The 21,110-nt window shown below is 35.3% G+C and overlaps 1 protein-coding gene and 1 long non-coding RNA gene across 15 annotated transcripts in view; one reads left to right on the top strand and one right to left on the bottom strand.

The window, feature by feature from the left end:
- Positions 1-21,110, top strand: part of ZNF385D (zinc finger protein 385D) — a 447,042-nt gene that overhangs the window by 74,235 nt on the left and 351,697 nt on the right. The window contains exon 1 of one of the 6 annotated variants that reach the window (XM_013171979.3): positions 20,396-20,510. The exons of the other annotated variants lie outside the window; for them this stretch is intronic. The gene's annotated coding sequence lies outside the window, so the exon portion shown is untranslated. Of the gene's footprint in view, positions 1-20,395; positions 20,511-21,110 lie in introns of those variants that run through there. 6 annotated transcript variants of the gene reach the window in all.
- LOC136790047 (uncharacterized) overlaps positions 6,408-21,110 on the bottom strand; it is a 62,273-nt gene continuing 47,570 nt past the window's right edge. For 6 of the 9 annotated variants that reach the window (XR_010829224.1, XR_010829228.1, XR_010829222.1 and 3 more), the window contains 3 exons: positions 19,040-19,087; positions 16,332-16,454; positions 6,409-6,535 (listed from right to left, as the gene is read on the bottom strand). This is a non-coding gene — a long non-coding RNA (uncharacterized lncRNA). Of the gene's footprint in view, positions 6,536-16,331; positions 16,455-19,039; positions 19,088-21,110 lie in introns of all 9 variants that reach the window. The other 3 variants (XR_010829225.1, XR_010829227.1, XR_010829230.1) reach the window with 2 other exon arrangements.

The following is a 21,110-nucleotide window of genomic DNA, read 5'->3' as shown; positions in this document are numbered from 1 at the left end:
ACAATATTATCAAGAATTTATGGAAAAATGTGCAAACTTTCTGCATTATTACAGTTATGCGTAAAGAAGCCTAGATTAAAATACAGAAAAATGCTTGATATCACAAATTATAACATTTGTACATATTTTGATACCTTATAGTGTAATGTGAAGATCTCAAGGGATATTTGACAAAATTTCTTACGGGATGTATCATATAAATCTAAATTTGGAATTGACAGGTAACAAGAAAATGAGATTTTGTTAGGCATAGGTCAATGAATAGTGATGACGTGGGTAAAGATGCTGAAATTGTTCTAACAAGAACAAAATTTGAAGGAGCTGTCTAGCTGTCAGAGGTTGAGCTTTAATCCTTTAAGTCATTTTGGGAACACTGTGTTTCTGTTGTATTTATATGAATGATGCCGAATGAGCCGCATGATGGGCTCCCTTTAAATTACCAGATCAATGGTAGCTCTGTCCATTTCCCATAGAGAATGATCTAATGGACCTCAAAGTGAGCTAAAAAGATTGAAGCAAAAAGTATGATCAATGTGCAAGAGAGATAGTTCTTACCAATTATTTTTGAGATGATCAAAAGCAATTCAGGTTTGTACTACCTCTTCATCAGAAGCCTATTCTTCCAGACTTAGTACTGTTCCATACAGGAAGCAAAAGCAGTAACAAAGTGAGCTTTTTTTCTTACATGCAAAGGTTGCCTATCTGCCTCCATTACCAGGAGTAGTTTCAAGGTATCATCTTTCAAAATACGGACAAATGTTGGAGAGTAAGAGGGTAAAAAGAAAGGGTGTGGTATGTCAGTCATTAAAAAAGGAATAACAAAAAGCTGATGGGTGTGAACTCTCTAGTACCCTAGAGTTGTTATTCTTGCTTCTGCTTTGGATTCATTGGAGCTTCATTGGGAGAGACTTTAACTTTCAACCACAGCACTTAAACATGATTAAATTCAAGCATATTCACATGCTCACACTTTCATGTCCTTTTGTATAATTCAAACCTGGTGATTCTCACCTGGATAGTATGGTACCACTCATTCTTTAGGTCAACATACAGCAGATAAAAGGAATCATCTGTGGCTTATACACAGCAGCCCACAGTACATATCACTCTCACATTTTGCATTTTTTTTTTTTTTCCTCTACTGCTTTTCATCCCATCCTGCTGCTGGATTTGGAAAGCATGAAGCCTCAACATGACAATATCTTTATCAGTGCTGACTGTCTGTGTATAATTTTTATACCCAGCTGTGGAGAAAGCATAGGCTATTAAGATACAGAATGATGGTGAGGCTTTCTTGCTGGGGCAAACCCTTGAAAAAAACAAATAATTTAAGAAATACCTCTTTTGCAGTTATCAGCAATATCCTATGGTTTTGTTGTAGCATTTTAAATATATAAATAAAACAATCAGTGTCAAATTTATCTTGCTTCAGGAATTTATTTCAATGTTACACTTTTAAGTTGAATACAAGAGATGAGAGAGATTGTACTTTCACGCACTCTGTAAATGCATATTTTTTTTTCCGGATTCTGTTTTTGGTGCAATGGTAGGTGTACTGCTGACAAAAATGTAATTTTTGTAAATTACTTATAAAGAAAGAAGGATATTTTGATTGAAAAATATATCTGTTGACTGACTGAACACCAAAATACAAGCGAGGTAAATTTTTGAGGCAGTTCTAGAGAATGAAAGCACTGTTCTAATAGTATGGCAGGAAGTATTTGTAAGTTCATATACATTCAAGATATAGATACAATCTAGTTGTAGTTATCTTTGGCAGAAATATGAAGAAAGGAGACCTAAGTGACCCTCAGCTGGAACAGAAATAGAAGAAAAACGTCATCCTGGAAATATATTCACTGACCAGAGAAGGGGAAAATGCTCTTTTGTAACAAGCAAAAAAATATAGTCAAGTAAGGTTTTTATTTTTAGTTTAGTCTGTCATCTTAGAATGATTGTCTTTCAGACAGTACCATTCATTTATTGTGCTAGTTAAGTATTTCTTTTGTGATCTATTCTAATGTTCATGTCCTTTACTCTAAAACTACAGTCTAACCAGTTTTTCCCATTTTGTATGTAGGTGATTATTTCTATTCCTGTCTTATGGGATCTTCTGAACAGGGCTTTTCTCCACCTTGTCAATTTAATTTTGAATTTAATCTTGACCCCTGATATGCTTTCCATCTCTTCCTGCTTGATATCATCTGCCAGTTTAATATGTATTTACTACATTCTATCATCTAGTTCTTAATGAAACTTATGAATATTATTGGGCAGAGAACACATCCCAACAGGGCCTGCTTAAAACATCTTTGGTGAAATCATTGCCAGTTACAACTTAGTCACTGTATTCTCATAACCTTAACATTTATTTCATAGATATTTAATTTACATTTTTTTTCCAAACTTCCCTGGGGAAAATAAAGGAAAACAGTGTCAAAAAACTTCTTGAACTCAAGAGTTAGTGTCCATAATGCATTTTACACTGCCAAAAGAGGAATTAAGGTTGATTTGACGTGATGTTTTTTGACACTTTAATGCTGGCTATTTCTCAACTCCTTGATATTTTTAGGTGCAAAGTTTGATTACTTGCTTCAGTATTTTTATGCAAATTGAAATTAAATTAGCTCATCTGTAGCTCCTTAGTTTTTCTTCTCTTCCAGCCTTCTAGATTTTATACGCAGGCCGTATTTGCCTTTTTCTAGGTTTCTGACATGTTTATTTTTTACTGTTCTAGAACTTCATGACAAGCAGACAATAGTCTTTAATACTACTACCCTAATATTGTTTTATGTTATTTGACTGAATATATGTCATGAATACATATCATGAATCCCAATATTTTTTCTCCAATGTTAGTAGACGTAATAGAAGAGAATTTAAATGGAATCACAGTTTATTTCCTTGTATTTTTCTTGTAATTGTTAAAGGAACTGGCATTGGTGATAGAGTTAATTTAATTTAGACAAGATTTTTATTGGAAGAGCTCAGCCCTTAAAAATGTTTTTGTAATCAGTGAGTGAAGAAACATTTTTTTGTTCTCTTGTTAACAAGGAGTTCTCAAATCAAGACACAGACACTGGACTGTTGTAGTGTTATGAGCTTTACTAGTTCTGTTTTCACTGTATAAGTACAGCCTGAGGCTGACAAACTTATTTGTTCCTCCTATGTGATAGCAATGCTTATCACTATGGATAACTCCCCACAGGTCTATTTATTCCCTTTCTCTTCCTTGTTTGTTGGTGCAGGGATGTGGTGAAGGTCCTCCATGGAAAAGTGGTAGCTTAGCTCATCTCCACATCTGAACACTGAATCTACTAGGAACTGTATTAAGTGTTAGAAGTGCTATAAACAGTCTAGTATCATTATGTAGGCTGGTCTGGGCACCTCTGCACTGCATACCTGCAATTTTTTTGCTGTGCTTGGACTGGCTGCTTTAGGCAGCTAGAAGTGACTGCATGCTTCAGACTAGAACCTGTTTTACAAAGCCGTGTCCCATCATAGTCTGCTGACAAAATGGCCTTTGGCCAAGCTCTGTTCACAGAGTCTGTCTTCAGAATGTCATGCTGTAGAAAGGACATTTGAAATTCATCTTGCAAAGCATGTAAAGTTATTCCTTGCTTTCCAGCTGTTAGTTCTTCCATGCAAATTAGGTCAATTATTGAAAAGTGGTATGTGTGAGAGTGTGTATATGAACAATATCTGTTTTATGTAAAGATGTGGGCATAACTTTTTTTCTTTCTGCATCTTAAACCTTTTACCCTGCAAAGATTAAAAAAGGCTTGAGATACTCCGTTTTTTGGAAGTTCTTATTTGTTTTGGGATTTAGAATTAAAAAAAGGGCCTCTAAATCACAATTAGTAGTTTACTTCATTCCCTTTTGGAATCAGTATGAAATCCAATGTATAAACTGCTCTGATTATAATATATATTGAAGTGTAGAAAGCTATTCTCAGTATTTTTAATACAGGCAACCACTTTTTGCCCACATTACGTCCTCTTGCAGTTTTGATTTAGAGACTCTTCATTTTTCTTATCTATATGTGTAAGTTCTTGTCTTTCTTTTTCACATCTTAATGGATGTGAACATTTCTTGGTGAGCTGCTGTCATTGGAACTATGATGGGACTGCACTCTGCTCGTTGAGAAATCCTTCTGTACAAATTGAAATGAAGGAAACTAGGAAATTGTAATAAATCATAATCACTTTACAATTAAGAATAGGCATGAAAAGGAAGCTTCTTTTTCTGATAGAGGATCAACTAACGACCCCTTAGAGAGACCAAGTTATTAACATGCTAATGATTTTTTTTTATTATTCTGACCAAGTTGTAGCCAGCAAAAAATTGCCAGTAGTTGACATTCAAAAGAGTTTTTGAATTACTAAGTGGAAAATTGAAGGCAAATTGCTGTTTTATAGTAGAGTGGGTCTTTCATTGAATGTTATATACAATCACTGGTTTTTCTAAAAGGTATGTAGTGCGATATACTGCAGAAAATATTGTGCTAATATAAACATTATACCCTTTATTTGAATGTGTTTTATGGCAAGATGACTAATATTGTACTCTGTGGGTCATTTTAATATTGCTTTAAATCCACATACAAAGAGGAAGAGCAGTGAGAAGGATGAACAATGCAACCCAGACCTATGTCTCAGCTGACTCTTATTTTCTACTGAAAAAATAAGAAGGAATCTGAGGAATGAAGCAGCCAACCAAACTCTTGGTTGTAAGGCAACAGGGCAACTCATATCACATTTATATTTGCAAGATTGTTTGGTAACATACAGTTAAATAATAAAGTTTAGTCATCCTCTCTGATTTTTAACAGCTTTTTTTTTTTTTTTTTTCCTCCTCTAGATCTAATATTATTTGGGCTGACTTTATAATTTGAGGAAAGAACCTTCCTTGATTTTTGAATTGTTTTGGGAGTTACTAGTGGTAAACGTCCCCTTAGAGTTTGCGATATTTAAATCTGTAATGCCAAGGCAGAGGATGTGTCTGTCCTTGGAACTTCCTGCTAGAATAGTCTGTGTTCAGTAAGATGCATAGGAGTGTTGTGATTGCTAAGTGATGACACTGAAGAACTGTTGTTTACTGGGATATACTGGTTGTCTATAAAATTTGAATAATATGAGTTAAATTTCTTTTGATCCTTTTTGTCAGCCTCTTATAGGGTTAATATATTTTAATGAAATATCTTTATTCATTCAGAGCAAATTCATTTAAGACTTCTGTAATGAAATGGTAAAGCAAGAGAGTTGTGTTTCAATATGAAACAAGTACATCCAAAATTCACTAAGGTTTGTGAACCTGAACTAATATGCTTTCCCTGTCTTTTTTTTTTTTTTTTAAATTTGGAAAGAATTTGTAAATAAAATCAAAACTCTGAAGATATGAACCCATAGAAATTAAAGCTAGATGTATACTGGAGCCATGTAAACCCAACACTCCTGAGTTTGAACTTCTGAAGATGGTTGGTGTTCACCAGTTCTGAGGTTTTCCCCAAAATTCGGAGACATTCACATATCCAGTAAAATTTGATTGCTGAATTCTAGATGAAGAACTAAAAAAACTTGCAGAGAGGGTGAGCTTTTCGAAGAGCACCCTGCATCTCAGTCCTTGTTTCTGACCTGTATTTCTGCTTAAAAATAAATAAATCCGATACATCAGCTTCCTAGTCTGCGTTGATGTAAATCCATCTTTCTCTCTCTCTTTCCCTCTCCTCTCACCCTTCCCCAAGAGATTTTGACTTCATGCCAGTTCTGGGAAACCAGCACACTATCCTCTTCTGTAAGGTAACCATGTTTGAAACAGTATCTCTAGAAGCAAAAAATTGCTGTTTCTGTAGAAGATGGTGCTAAGCATAATGGTGGTATAGATTTATGGAGAGTTCAGACAACACATGCTGGAAATGCTACATACCAATACAATTAAGCCTAATTAAAACTCTTCATTATAGAAGAAACAATAAGCAATCATTTATAAAAATAAGTTTATGTTGACTGCCAAAATTAAATGAACATGTTAGGGGGAACTCCTGATTGTGTAGTTATTACTAGGAAGAGGGATTGTATGTTGGGGATGGTGTTGGCTTGTTTTTTGGTAAATGATATTGACAAAAGTGTAAGCTGACTTTAGTGTAGCATGGAAATGACTGAGATGAGGTAAGGGAATATTAATCTGCAAACCCATTTGCTCTTAGCTGTGTGCCCTGGGGTGTAATGGTGCATGGTGGGTAAGTGCATGGGCATAATACATCACTAGTCCTTTTACATGGCTAGCCACTTCTTTGTTCTGGTAGCACTTTCACTTTTTAGATGGTAAGAGCACGACCTTCATTGTTAGGATTACCTGAGCCAATGAAATCCTGATCTTAACTCTGGTGCCTGTGAAGTTCTTCATACTTTTTCTGCAGTTGTACAGGAAAGGGACAGTAGTCCCTCAGCTCAATTCAGAGGCAGGTGGTAAGAATTCAGAATAGGGTCAAGTGCATTCGAAACAGAAGATACAACACTTTCCTGGGTTTATTCACTGTAACAAAAAACAGAAAGATGGTGTAAAAGAAATAAACAGATGAGGGTAAAAATAACTATATAACTTTTGTCCATATTTCTCATGGAAAAATATTTCCTCTGAAATAACTATACTCTCTCTATCGTTCACCTACAACTAATTTCTCAGTTGTGTGATGCATCTTTTGAGGCATTTAAAGAATATCTACCTGCAGGCTACAACAGTCTGTCCCATGCTATTCTGGTATACTCATCTGAATACATTAGAACATAATACATCAATAAAATTAAAGAATAAAATACTATTCCAGCAATGCTTGGCACATGCTAGAGTATCAATAAATGTATTCCAAATCCCTTTAACAGATTCAGAAGAGATGCTGAATTGTTATCTGGTGAATATATTTGAATAAGTGTCTTAATCTAATAATTTCACATTTATGATGACTCGAAGCTTTATGCCACAAAATGGCCAAATACAATGTAATATTTTGAAAAGTCCATATAAACACTGAGTCACATTTGCATGTGTCCCTTATGTAATGAAGTTTTTATGATTTTTTTTATTTATATAGTGACTGCTTTTTAAGAAATTAAGAGTAATACCCATGCAAGTTGGACTAAAACAATAAAGAGAACTTACAAATTGCAGTCTCTGTTTTTGTTTTTAAACTCAATTTAGGCAGCATTTTGAAAATCTTATCCCTTTAGAAACAGTACAAAAACTACAACTATTCTGTCAAAACTTAAATAATGGCCTAAAGAATCCATTTCAGCATACATATACACCACACTAAATAACACTAGTCATAGCAATTATCCAGCGGTTTCTTGGGGATGACTACTGAAACTGAAGGGTAAGTCATCTTTTCAGACAGAAGAGTTTTCTGCTGTTGCTTATATTCAGTTTCTAAAATATGCTATATAAAATTAAGACACTAACCTCTATCTAAACATATATCTTTTGTGTTTGGGGACATTTCTGGGATGCGTTGTACTTCTTGGATACAAAACACTTGCCATAATCATGGGTTTACTTCTCATTTGTCTGGTATACTCATGGCATTTTTTACTAATGAATTCCCAAGTGATGGAAAATACTTCATACTTACCCTTTAAATAACAAACAAAAAGGGAACAGAAAACTATGAAATATACCATTGAACTTCTTTTCTTGCTAGGCATAGTATCATGATAACAAAAATACTTTGTCATTCAAATGAAAAAAAGTTATTTGTCTCTTTTTCTTAGGAATACAGTAATCTCTGAAAAATAAAGTTGGGTAGAAAAGGAAGAAAAGCAGAGCTGAGGGTGGCTGGAAGGGAAGGAGAGAAACTGTCTGTTAGTCTTGGGAGCTGTGCAAAGTTAGGTGCCTAGAAAGCATGAATTCAAGTTTAACCTCCTACTGCACTTGACAATTGCATGAATGACTAAAGTGTTTTTGTCCAGATGCAGACAGGAATTGTACAAGATTTATAGATAAAGTAAAAGGATTTCAACAAGATCACCCCTGACAGCACTGAGTGTTGTTCTGTAAGGTATTTTCCTCCAGGTACAAGTAATCAAGCAAATATAATAATGCACGTATTTATCCTTCTCAACTTCACTGTCATCTCCAGTGCTAAAATACTTTGATTATTTATAATATGTTCTGCATCTTAGTCTTATATTCTAAAAATGAATTTAATTTGAAGAGACTCCTGCTATTTTGTGACTTCAGAAAGGTTTTGTTTATGTCGTGTCTCTGTAGGTACTCTCTCCAACTCTCTCTCTGGGGTACATTTCCTTCAGTATACCTTGGGAAAATAAAATCTTTTTGTAATGGCAATGAGAGATCTTCAGGCTTCATGATAATATAATTCTAGATTCAATGTTCTTTTTCTGTTTCTAAACTTTGCCTTTTATGCTGATACAATATTTAACAAGTTACGAATATTTCTCAATAAGATAATTCCTCTTTAAAGAAAATATTTGTTCTGTGGAATGATTCAACTCTGTGTGGGGTGGGGGGGGGGGGGGGTTGTATCTTACTGCATGGAAGCAGTTTGGGCTGTTGGAGTAATTTGGGAGCACAAGGGGACGGGACCATTCCGAATCTTAATGTAAGTGGTCAGCTCCAGATGTGGCCATTTGATACAAGAAGCTAAGAGGAAAGGTCTTTTCAGATGGAGTATAAGTGTTCCAGGAATTAAGCTATCTTTGGGGTATATTGAGGAAGCTTATATAAGTGATTAGCAACACTGTGTTAGAACAAACAAATCAGTTTAGTGGAAACTAATGTAAAAGTAGGGTGGGGAAAAAAATATGAAAGCGAATGTGGAAAGAAACATGAGAAACTAGGGAGCTTTGGTGTGCTGCATAGCCAAGGATGTTATGCTCGTAATGTGTGTTCTGGCTGAGTTTAATGCAGAGTTGCTCATAGAGAAGAACTTGGAGATAAACTGAGTATCTGTAGGGAGAAAGCCCATGAGTCTGATAAGAAAACAAGCTTTGTCTTCAAGAGTTCCCTAAAGGTTAAATTTATCCTGCTCTTCTTTCCATTTTTCATTGCTGTAATCCTGAAGTGTAGTTAGTTCTAAGTTATGAATATCCCACAATTTAAAGTTATTACAATTAAAATGTACACTTAACCTTATCAAGCTAACATCTGTAATAGTAGGTTTTCTCAATTTGCTGTTATTTTTTTCTTTGCATTGATGAGCCATTTGTAGAGTGGGTTCTTGTTGCATGTGGTCAAGACTGAAAGGCCTTGTCTGCTGGCTCAGAAAAAAATGTGAGTAGTTATGGAGGTAGGTAATGTTATTAAGTGGCTGCCTCTAAGATCCTCTACTTCTTACTCCTGCAAATTAGCTGAGGCTAAACATTCAGATTTGAAGGAGCAACTCTACAAAGTCAGTGTGAGATGAAAGCTCAGAGATGGAGTAGCTTGGTTTTGTGCTGTTGTCTTCTGCAGCAATGCATCATGTATGATGATTAATTTTGTCAAGGTTGCTGAGTTGTGGGTGTGTATTATTAATTTTTTTTTTTTTTAAATCTCTTGTGTGAGGGAAAGACACCTGCAGGTAGGACAAAATGATCTTGGGTCATCACTTCTCATTGCTAATGCATTTCTTGACAAAATGCTCTATCAGGGGAAGAAACACCTGTTCTGTGTTCACAGGTGTGACAATACTGTAGCACTGCAAAACTTCCATCTAGGCATCTGGTTGCTTTCCTATGCTTCATACATTGCTGTTGGGGGAGAGGGGGAGTGGTACTCATGCTTCTGGTAGGTTTACTGTCAGAAAATCCACCAGCCTTCTGATGTCTCTTTTGATGGCTGAAAGGGTGACATGGCAACAGGAGTGAGTGGTAGCTGCTTTGTCTGCTGCCTTAAACCCATGACAATGTTGAACTTAAACTGTTGTTAGGTGATTGTGATATTGCTGTTTATGTGCTAGCTGTACTTATGAGCTGTAATATGAACACATTCTTGTACAGTATAAAATTTGAAAAGTGACTTAGTGTTGCTTGTGCTAGAGGACACAGAGGTCTTCACTCTTCTTTCTCATTAAAATTTCAATTGGGGTGAGAAAAGCTGAAAATATATTGCTGCTTTGCTTGTGAAAAATGTCATTTTTTGCTTTGCAGGAAAATTTCCAGTGATTTTAACCCAAAATGATATGTCTCAAATGACCCTATTGATTTAAGAAACCTAAAATCTATTTACATATTTCTATGTATATAGTGTTTATATATACATAAATACATATATTGAATTGAACTTTCCTGTTGTTTTTGAAATTTATCATATGCAAGGGTTGAAGTTATTTGGCAGGGCAGATACAAGTGTCTTTTTCTGTAGACAGCTTTAAGAAAAAGTCCTTGTAGTCTCGCTAGTGGTTGGTAGTCAACTTTTTTCCTAAAGAAAACAATTGCCTTCTCAATGGTTAGTTATTTATGTTTCATAGATCTTTGAATTCTTCAGGTCTTAAAAATGCCTATTTTAAAATAGCAAAGATAGAAGTCATACTGCATTACAAGGAGAAAAACAACCCTCCTTGTTACCTATTCCTGGGTAAAGAGTTTGAAACTAGAATAGACCGATTATTTTTGTTGTTGTCATTGTTATTTTTCTTTAATAAATGCAGATCACTTCAAAAAGTTCAATATAGCAAGAAATAACTAGTGTAAAGGATCACTGCCTTGGTTTATGTGTCTCATTGCAATAGAAGGCTGAGAATTTGCTGAAGCAGCAGTAGAGCAGTACTGTGAAATGAGGTTCAGTCAATGAAGAGCGATAAGTGCAGTGATCAATAATCAAGTGATTTGTGAACAGCAGCTGATGACTGTGAGTGTGCATTGGTTCCAGATGTGTATTGTAGGAACAAGGCATGCTGAAGTGGATGATACTGTTATACTGCAAGGTAAGCCATTCACATTTGCTTCCTGACAGTGAGTGTTGATTGCAAATGACATTACTGGGCCTGATTTAAATAATGACAAGTAAAAGAATGATGATTTTGTCTCAACTAGGGAAATGAGAGGTAGGACGGAGTAGTCTCTTATGTGCAGTGGCTTAGGGAAAGGTCACTTGTTCGGTTGATGGCTTTGCTTACGTGCAGTGTTTACTCTTCACATGCTTCTGTGACAAACAAAATGAAAAATGTGTGACAGATTTCAAATTAGAATGAGATACAAGTAAATCCATATGTATTGAGAAGTAAATTTTATATCCTGGTTGCCCATAGCTTGGCAATTTTCCTTATATTAAAAATTTTTCAGAGAAAAAACAAACTTGACAATATCAAAATTCACAGTAGTAGAAAATAGTAGTAGTAACTTGGCATGGTGATGGTTTTTTTGTTTGTTTGTTTTGTTTTTTGTTTCTTTACAAATTTTCTCAAGAAACTAAAACCAACTGATTGGTCAGATATTCATTAAATTAGTAGTAAATATATTGCAGCCTTGTGAATCATACAGTCAACACTGAAGTTTTAACTATTGTAATCTACACAGTTTTTCATCATTTATTGTTTCCCTTTTCTGATTAGAAGCCAGTCCTTCAAATCCCCTGTCATATAAGTAGCTCTTATTAATACAGGTAATTCCAGGAAAATTCCCTGAGACTGCTAGTTTGAAAAGTAGTGTGGGTCTAAATTAATAATGGAGACTAATTTCTATTCCTCTAGAGTAAATCTATATCAAACATTGAAAGGTGCTTCAAGTGTTCTTTAACTCAAGCTGTAAAAGATACCATAAATATAAAAAGTGACAGTTTCTATAATGCATAGCAAGAACAGCAGAAATTATGGTGACTGCTGAGATGCTGAAGTCACTGTATGAATTTCTAGGTAGGAGGAAAATGGTGATCTGATTCTGCTTGCAGCATTTTTATGCCAATGTAATGCCACTGCCTTCAGAGGCTGTCATCCCGACCTGCACTTCTGTAGGAGTGTGTTTATCTTGCTATTTTTTAATGGAAGGATCACCATATTACAAAGTTCTATTAGCTAAAGGTCACTACTACCCTTATATTTACCACTTCTCTACTTCTCTTAAAAAGCTTATTTAAACTGAAATCTAGTGCATATCCAGGGAGATGCAATTTATTAGATTATGACGTTAATTAGAGAAAACAATTCTGAAATAAGAAGTATTAAAAACTGAGACAAATATTTTGCAAAGTATCTAACCTTTTGTCATAAAATCATGTTTCAAAATAAGGTAATTCTGGAAATTTCATATTTCAGTATTCTTAAATGACCTCCAAAGTAAAAGAATATTTTATTGCAAATTTGAGCTACTATTTGGAAAAAATTAAATAGTTGAACAAGTCCCAGGGATTTTATAAACTTGTACTGATGTTTAATAGAGTTTATAAGCTTCTTCATCTGAATCAGCGTGGCTGAAGGAAGAAACTTCTTTTTAAGTCTTACAGAGCTTTAAATTCTGCCATGCATGACTTCTCAGAGGTTTCCAACAGCCTCAGCCTACCCAGACAGGTTGAGAGAGATTGCAGATGGCCAGCAGAGCCAGAGGAGACAGAAATAATTTACGGACTCAGCAGCAGTAGCTTTTGCAGATCAGTGGCTGAGCAAAGTGCTCAGGCTTCCCAAGATCAGCGGTTCTGGGTCTGCTATGAGCATCTGCTGCAGAGTGCAACAGGAGAAATTGCTGAGAAGGTCTCCCAGAGAAGGCTCGAAAACATCAAGTAGCCTGCTGTCCTGCTTTCTTACTCTGTGTGTGGTTATGCCCATGTTTATCATGATTCTTTCACAGAATCGTGTCTTCTAGAATTAAAAAAAAAAAAAAAAATCCAATTTGGTGGGGGTGTTATAGAGGTACTCATTGATGCTTTTTAATTATTAGCAACCCATAATATGTGGGGAAAAAAAAAGTGGAATCCTGAAGGCGGGAGTTCAAGACAGCTTTGCACATGAAAGACTTATAAGCATATATATGTTTTCTGAAACTGAAAAATACTTCCTATTTTTGACTTCTGTTTCCTATTTTACCAACAATAAGGCACTATCATTCATTAATGTGTTCTGTGAGCTTCTGGACCTCTCTGGTAATTTTCTACATTTTGAAAGACACTGCTGAATATCTTGTAAAATCAGCAATTTTATACTGGGGCTGATTTTTGCAAACGAAGTGAAACAACTGTCCCTGCACTACAGGGGAGGTGTTGGCTTTAAGTTTCTAGTTTGTTCATGTTTACCTGTACTTTCATATTTTTATTATTGAGCTGTATATGTCCAAGTTGGAAATAGGTAACATATTTCAGGGATCTTGGATCAATAAAAACTTACAGAAATAATTTCAAACCCTCCTTTTACATTTGCCTTAAAATATATTTTCATGTATGTAACTCATAAAATATATATAAACAAATCCTCCCTATAGTCCGCTACTCTCATTTTCCACACATAATTCAACAGAGGGAATTATAATCATAGGAGAGTAATGCAAGGAAAAAGCAGCATCTCCTTGCTCAGTAGGTCCTCTTAGGTCCTGGTATTTTATGATACATGTTCCTGGACATGGGACATCTGTCCAACCTATGGAATTATATCAGTCATACCTTGGAAACGCACTTGTATTCACTAATAGCGAGTCACCTAAACTTACCACCCCCCCCCCCCCCCCCCCCCCCAAAAAAAACACATCCGAATCTCTCTTTTCCGTAATTAGATTCCTTTTCCAGGTTTTTATTTCTGATGCATAAGCATTTATATAAATGCATTACATCTGGGTACTGTGATTAAAAGTTCATTAGAAATGTGACACAGACAGATAGGCTTTGTGCAAAAATAATTCCCCAGCTGCGTGTGTGATGCCCTGTGTTGGCCTTGTGCGGCTGTAACCTTAGCTGGTTCTGTAGGGCACTCCACGTCATCTTATGGAAATGTAAAAAGGTCCAGATCTCCCAGTTTGTCTTCAGATTCATCCCCAATACATATCAAGGATAGTCTAGTTTCTTAGATGTTTATCTCTGTCCCTAATATTGATGAAGACCTTAAGGTAAATGTGTAGCTGATGTGAAAGAACTTTATATCAGCTAAGAATACTTTACAGAAGACATTGGCTTTCAAGACACTACAAAGAGAATATACTTTTAAAGATAGAAACTCTACTTTTACACTTCTCAGATAAATAGCACAAAAATCTACCTCAAAAAACACATCCTGTAAATGGGCAGAGTTTCTGTCCCTGTTGCCATGAATGCTGTACTAAATGCATATATATATATATTTTTAAAGAGAATGCAATGGATAAAATAAAAATATTTTCCATGTATGCTTGCAAAAGCATCAGCTAACCTTTCCAAACAAAGCAGACATTCACTTTTATGTGTTTGCATTGCTTGGAAAATGATTTGCTCTCCATTAAACTCAACATTAAATGGCCCAGTGGGTGTAATGAAGCAATAAAAATAATAAAAAAAAAAACCTATACTTGAAAATGCTGCCAGAGCTACCTGAATGCTTTGATTGTTTTTCCAGATTATCTGTATGTTATAATTCTGTAAAATATAAATGATAATCTTCAAATATAAGCCCTGATTCCTTAGCCTTTATTAACACTGGTGTTTTTAAAAGTGCATTTACAGACAAAGGATATATATAATATTTTGTTTAATCTAGAGATTTCTTCCTAAGTGTGACTGACTGAAGTACTAAAATTTCTCTTGCTCTCTTTGATTTTCTTTGATGCCCTTTAATTCTTTTGGTTTAAAGGCCTCTAATTTAAAAAATATCCACACAACAGCTCCCTAAAACAAAAATATAACAAAAAGGGAGATCTGCTTCTCACTTTTGCTTGCTCTTGTATGGGGTAAGCATTCAGATTTCCTAAGGCTTGAGAAGGGTCTTTGAGTTGAAACTAAATAACTCTGGCAATCTTGAAATCTTGAGAAGTTATTTTGCAAACAAAAAGGACTTCTGAAGTTACTTTATATATATATAAATTTATATAAAAATAATAAATAATACATTTATATATATAATATATATATATATATAAAGTACAAAACACAAACCTCTGACATTACTCTTAACTTGAAGAGTCAAAACAACAACAACAACAACAACAAATTCTGAATTTTAATAATCTTTTGCTTGTGACCTTTAATTTCCTGTTTCCCAACATGACTAAATTTATTACTCGTTTATTCGTTATCTGACAGCTGCATTTTTATATGCATAAGGAGTATTGTAGGGAATGAAATGTCTCTATTAAAATGATCATTCTTTATTCTGAAATTTGTTTGGGGGGGGCTGTTTTTTATTTTTGTAGCAAAATATCTGGAGTTAATTCATGTCTGACTTGCATTTTATTTATTTTGTTTTCATAGATGTACTTTTATCAGCGCATTGTTGACATACTTAGAGAAGGAAAACAAAATATTTCTAAAGGGTTGTTTCTATCAACAAAATAAAAACAAACACTAACTGAAACTTAAGGACGTTTTCAAAATTACCTACTTGTTTACAAAGATAGTTAGTGTCTGTAACGTGTTCTTGAGAATAGAATTTACTTATATTCAAAAGTAAGTTGCTCATTATGCCCAAACATCTGTGCATATTCTCTCTTTCTGCTGAGATATAAATATTTGACTGGACATTTAGGTACTAGAAAAATTTGAGATCTTTAAAGTAGAATATAGCACTTAAAACATTATGTCATCCATGTGTCCAGCATGATTTCACATCAGGGAATTCATCCAGAGAGACTGAAAGAGGTAATTTTATCTATTAAATCAAAAACAATCCCAATACCTACAAAATTTCTGTAGTTCTGTAGACAGAGGTTCATTGTCTTCTTTTCCTTTTGCACATACTTTTTTTCACACCTGTCTCTGTACTCTGCTAAATGGTCTAATTTATGTGTTGTTCAGAGTTAATAACGTGAAAAATCTGTACTTCCCCCCCCATGAACTTTAAAATCTATTCTATTTATCTTGTCAGAAATAATGCTGAAACTAATGTTTTGTCCAGCAGAGGTTTGAGTTGCAGATCATTCCAGTTTAAGCTGCAGTCAGACTCTTCTGTCCTTTCTTTTTGATCCCGGCCAACTCAGTGCTGTTGACAGGAGTTTTGAAACTGGAAGTTGAATTAAAAAATGTGGAAATCAAGAATATGGGGGGGGGGGGGAAAAGCACCCTACTCTCCAGGATACATTAGCAATAAAAGATTGTTTGGTAGGCAGAAACTTTGTAGCTTCACTAGATATGCCTTTGAGCATTTTAACTGCTACCTTCTACACAGAGCCCATATGTGAGATACTGCTGCTGGAGAAGGAGGTGAGGCAGCACAAACACTTTACTTTACCTGCATGGGAAGAGACTCCCTGCAGTGTCTGGATTCCAGATGCATTGCTGAACCTGGGTCTTCATTTGTCCCTATTTTAGGCTGAAGTCTTTGTCTTCACAAGGACCATCTCTGAAAAAAAGACTGAGTAAAAACCAAATGAGGGAATTTCGTGGCTTGGCTCTGGCTGTAGAGATGTAAGTCACCACAGTAGCGCTTCTCAGCTTTTTAGAAGCTGATGTTTGCAAATTAATTACTTGGCCTTTAAATAGTTCCAAACCACCCAAAGTGCTCCATTATGTTAGCACAGGCTTGAGAAATAGATATGTATTACTAACTAATTGAATAACATATGGTGTTGATTAGTGCTTAGCTCTTTTTATAGAACTCAATTAAAAAAAATGACTGCAGTATATTTTGAGACTATGAGATGTCTGTTGGTTGCTTCTGGCATGAGGGAACTGCTGAACCAAGAAATGATGAACTTTTTCTGTTTAGTTCATCTATAAGTTCCTCTTAGAACTCGTAGTGCGCATGGCTATGACTGGAGATAGGCTGCAGTCTGTTAATTTGCTGCAGTATTGAAATGCAGCCTTTCCTGAAAGATTTAAGTGCTCTCCCGGCAAAACAAAACAAAAGCCTAGGCTTTTATTTTCTGCGCTATTGCTCAAGATATTTCAGATGGATAAAAACCTACTCTTCCAGGGTTCAGTTTGCAGAGATGCATTCCTTGGGAGGAGTCCCAAGACATAGACATTAAGGTATAAAGCCCTTCAAGCCCCAAATAACCTCTGTCTCCTTCCACCTCATGTTCCCTCCCTGCCACAAGCAATAAATGTACAGTGGAAAAACCTGCTTTTATCTCTTTCACTTGATGCAGCTTTTGCCCAAGAGATTCTTTTCCTCTTAAACTTTGCAAAAATCACCTGAGATGATGATGATTATGAATTCGTTATTACTCACAGAGATAATTGAAGTGGTATAACAGCTAGCAACAGTAATCAGGTTGGGAGGAGCAGGATGGATAAGGAGAAATAGCAAATGAGTAAACAAGGTGTTTCTGTCCCTGATGCATTTTTTTATTCTCTTAAGCTATCTACACTACTTTATTTTGTGTGAAATTTTTAAAGAGAAAATATAGTAAATTGAGATTTCAAATGCGATGAGAACAATATTAGACAGGGAGCAATGAGAAATACTGATTTCTATCCCCAGCTTTATCACTGACTGGTAATTTAGGTCTTGGGTGTGTGACCTGACAAACTCCTTCTCCTTTTTTAAAAGGTGCTAATGGTTGTTTTTGTAGTCTTAAAACTTAGTAGAGAAGTCTACCAACAGTGTCAAATTACTTAATTCATGTTTTCCAGATTTTCATATCACCTTTTGTTGTATCGTATTCTATTTTGTATTTAACTTTCATCTGAAAGACAACAAAATATGAAAAACTCAGAACAAAAACAGAACAAAACTGAAAAATCAATTATTTTAGAAAAGTCTTTCCAATCCCAGTAATTTCCTGTTGCCCAGTAACTCTTCCACTGAGATTATTCATCCATCCAGAGAAAACAGATGAGTTCTGCAGCATATTCTGAAGGTTACTTGGGTCATTTGGGAGGGACCTGTGTTTTAGATGGGCTGTGCTTTCACCATGAGTGCTCTTTCACCATTTTCCCATTGTTCATCTTTCTCTTTGTATGTTTGTAACTGCCACAGCAGTGATGTGTAGAATAGACTGTTCGTGACCTAAATCACTCTGGGCCCACAATCAGGAGTAAGTGCAGCCTTGATCTGAATCAGAAGATTGCAATGTCAGGACCACATCATTCAGTGATAATGAGAATGTAAGAAGCAAAAGCTACTTTATGTTCCTGTTTGTGAGCCTTCCCCCAGGCCATATATCTTTGTATAAAATAGGTGACAATATGTTAATTCTTAACTTCTCCCAAGAACAAGTTTCTAGAGCAAATTTTAGCATTTTATTCAATGAGCTCAACCTAGAGTTTGCAAAGGCACTGGCTTCTTGATAAAGGGGTCTTGGGCACCAGATGCAACAGTTATTTTTGAGTAACTGGTAAATAGGAAGACTATGGCTTACAGATAGAGTTTTGGGAAGGGTCACAGCATGTATATTGACTCCTAGTGTGGAAGAGGTTCTTAAATCTAAGAATTAAACTTAAAAATGACAGTATCTGACACAAAGGTCACCCTGCTACTGTGGCTGTCATCAAACAGTAACATCCTGTCCTCTAAAAGATCTAGCATCAAATGTATGATGTTTGAAAAGATGTGGAGATTGCAGATATTACCAGGGGGAAGGGAGAGGAGGTGTTCTGCAGTGTGCTGGTAACATTCCCCCATGACTTGAAAACTGACAAAGTGATAGTTAGAAAGAGGATCTTGGTGAGCGATCCCTCCTTCCCAATCTCTCTCTCCCCAACACGTTCTTTAAAAGCAGTTGTTCTTTGTTGTTAAACTTTGGCAGAGGAGTTACTGTTTCTCAAAAAGTAAAAAGAAATCAGGAGGATGTGTAAATGGTATAAAGGTTAGAAATGTATATCCTTTGGTTTAACCATGACTTCAACAAATACCACTAACATACATTTAAGTAGAGAAAGCTTCTTATAGGCTGTTTTCCTGAGAGTCAGTAGTACAGCCAAAGAAGTAGATCTGTTTTCAAAGAATCAGCTCCCATTGGTAATTTGGCTTAATTACTCAGGGTTTCTTATTACCTGCAGAAGTTCAGTCCTTTTAAAGTCTTGAAGAGGCTATTATGGCAGCTGTTGGGAAGAAGCCAAGGAGAGATTCTTTAGGATATACCATGTCATTAATCAATGGCAAGTGGTCAGCATTGAGTGTAACTTCCTTACCTGCACAGCAGTCTGCTAATAACATTCTTGCCCTGGGATCCATATACTCCATTGACCTCTTAAATGAACCTAATGTATTTGACTATTATGTACACATCCTGTCATAGTGATTTTGATAATTCTCTACTGACAAGGCAGTCCAGAAATGAAACAATCATTTGTAATACAAGTGGCAAAGTTTCCTTTCCATATGCTTGAATAGAAAGTGTGTTTTCATATTGCAGTTAAGAAGGTAAGGATAGTTTAATGGGAAGGATATGATTTCTAATCCCTTACATCCAAGCACATTTCAGAAATCTCCAGGCAGTAGCTATGTTAGCTAAACCAGCAAACACCACAAATTGTAGTTGTGTTGGTTTTCCACAAGGGACAGTTTTCTACTTCACAAAGCTGTAATGTCATGCAAAGTTCATTTTACTGGTAAGCATCGTTGAGCCAAAATTGAGTTCAGAGCTCCAGGGAAAATAAATATAAGCATTTATCTGCAGTGCTATTTAAATTGGTTTGAAATTTTGAGTTCTTGTTTACCTTGCTCATTCATTCTAGTTCACTGCTCGCCCCTGTAAGGCTCCTAAAGGTTGAGAAGTTAGCTTTATGTTAGGGGTGGTGGGAGTGCCAGAAGTTATCTGCAAAACTTAGGACTGGTTATGTAGTATGTAACCAGTACAGTCAAGATAAACTCTATACTGTAACGGCAGGGAAAGAGGGTTTAACTTAACCCCTATCAATTTCTACATAAGATCAACATTTAAACCAATAAAAGATGGATAGCAATTAAAAACAGTTGTAAAGTTAAGATTTTAATGTTTTCTTCTAACCATAGTCCATATAACTTCTCAACACAATAACTAAGCATTCTGTTCCTCACTCTTCCAATCAAAATTTATTCCTAAACATTTCACTTCATGAAATAAAGTATATAATGATAAACATACTTATGCAGGCATGAAATGAAAGTCTATGTGCTCCTCTGCAAGAATTGGTCTGCATTTATGGAAATTCTGGTGGATCAACCTTACCTTTTTTTTTTTTTTTTTCCAAATATTGGTTGAGTGACAAGTTGTATTTTAAAAGTGTATCAGCAAATTATACTTAGTTTCTATCTTGTCCTTCTCTAACCTTTGCTATTTGTATTTCTTTGTCCTTTCAGGAATACAGCGTAAGAAGAAATCAGAATATTTTAATTCTAAACTGCTTTTTTTTTTTTTTTCCCTCCAGATTTTCTTGTCTTCATGTTTGGAAATGTTTTGCTCAAACCGCTTGTGTCCAATCAACATCCCATATACTGCTATGTTGTGCTGGCTTACACCATCAGCTCGAGTCATTTGCACATGTATAATATTTTTCCTTAGTTCTTTAGTAATGCTATTACCTATGCAGCAGCCACTGTGTTAATGAAATACTGGTAAAATGTAGCATAACAACGTGTATTCCTGAAACTCTTGTTTTCCTAAATGTCATCTAGTCTGTGGTTATAATTTTTTCCCTTCTTCCTCCAGATTTAAGAGGGAGATGGCAGCGTGAAAATGTATTACAGCTGTAGTGCCATCATGGGTTTTTAATGAAAGCACAAATCAAATGGTAGATGTTTGAATCATTTATTTCAAAGGTGTATTTTCCCTTGTTATTTAATTGTGCCTTAATCTAGTGTACGTTTTATAATTTCTTGTTCTGGGATGAGATTATAATGCAAGGCAGAAGTATTCTATATTTTAAAAATAAGGCTCTCATAGATTAACCTGTGTTGATTGGAATATTAAAGTGAAGTTATAACATGCTAATATGATTTACTAGGCTGCCTGCTAATCTATGTTAATGTTTCAAAAGGAATTAGGTATGTGTACAAATAGTGTACAATGTTTGTTTAATGTGCTAGATTATGTTTATTTAGAGTTTTACGTCTTGGTTAGAAGATCTGTTTTATTATAGTAAT

The sequence above is a fragment of the Anser cygnoides genome, chromosome 2 (assembly GCF_040182565.1).
Source record: "Anser cygnoides isolate HZ-2024a breed goose chromosome 2, Taihu_goose_T2T_genome, whole genome shotgun sequence".
Lineage (NCBI taxonomy): Eukaryota > Metazoa > Chordata > Aves > Anseriformes > Anatidae > Anser > Anser cygnoides.
This window is presented reverse-complemented; position numbering and strand designations above follow the sequence as displayed.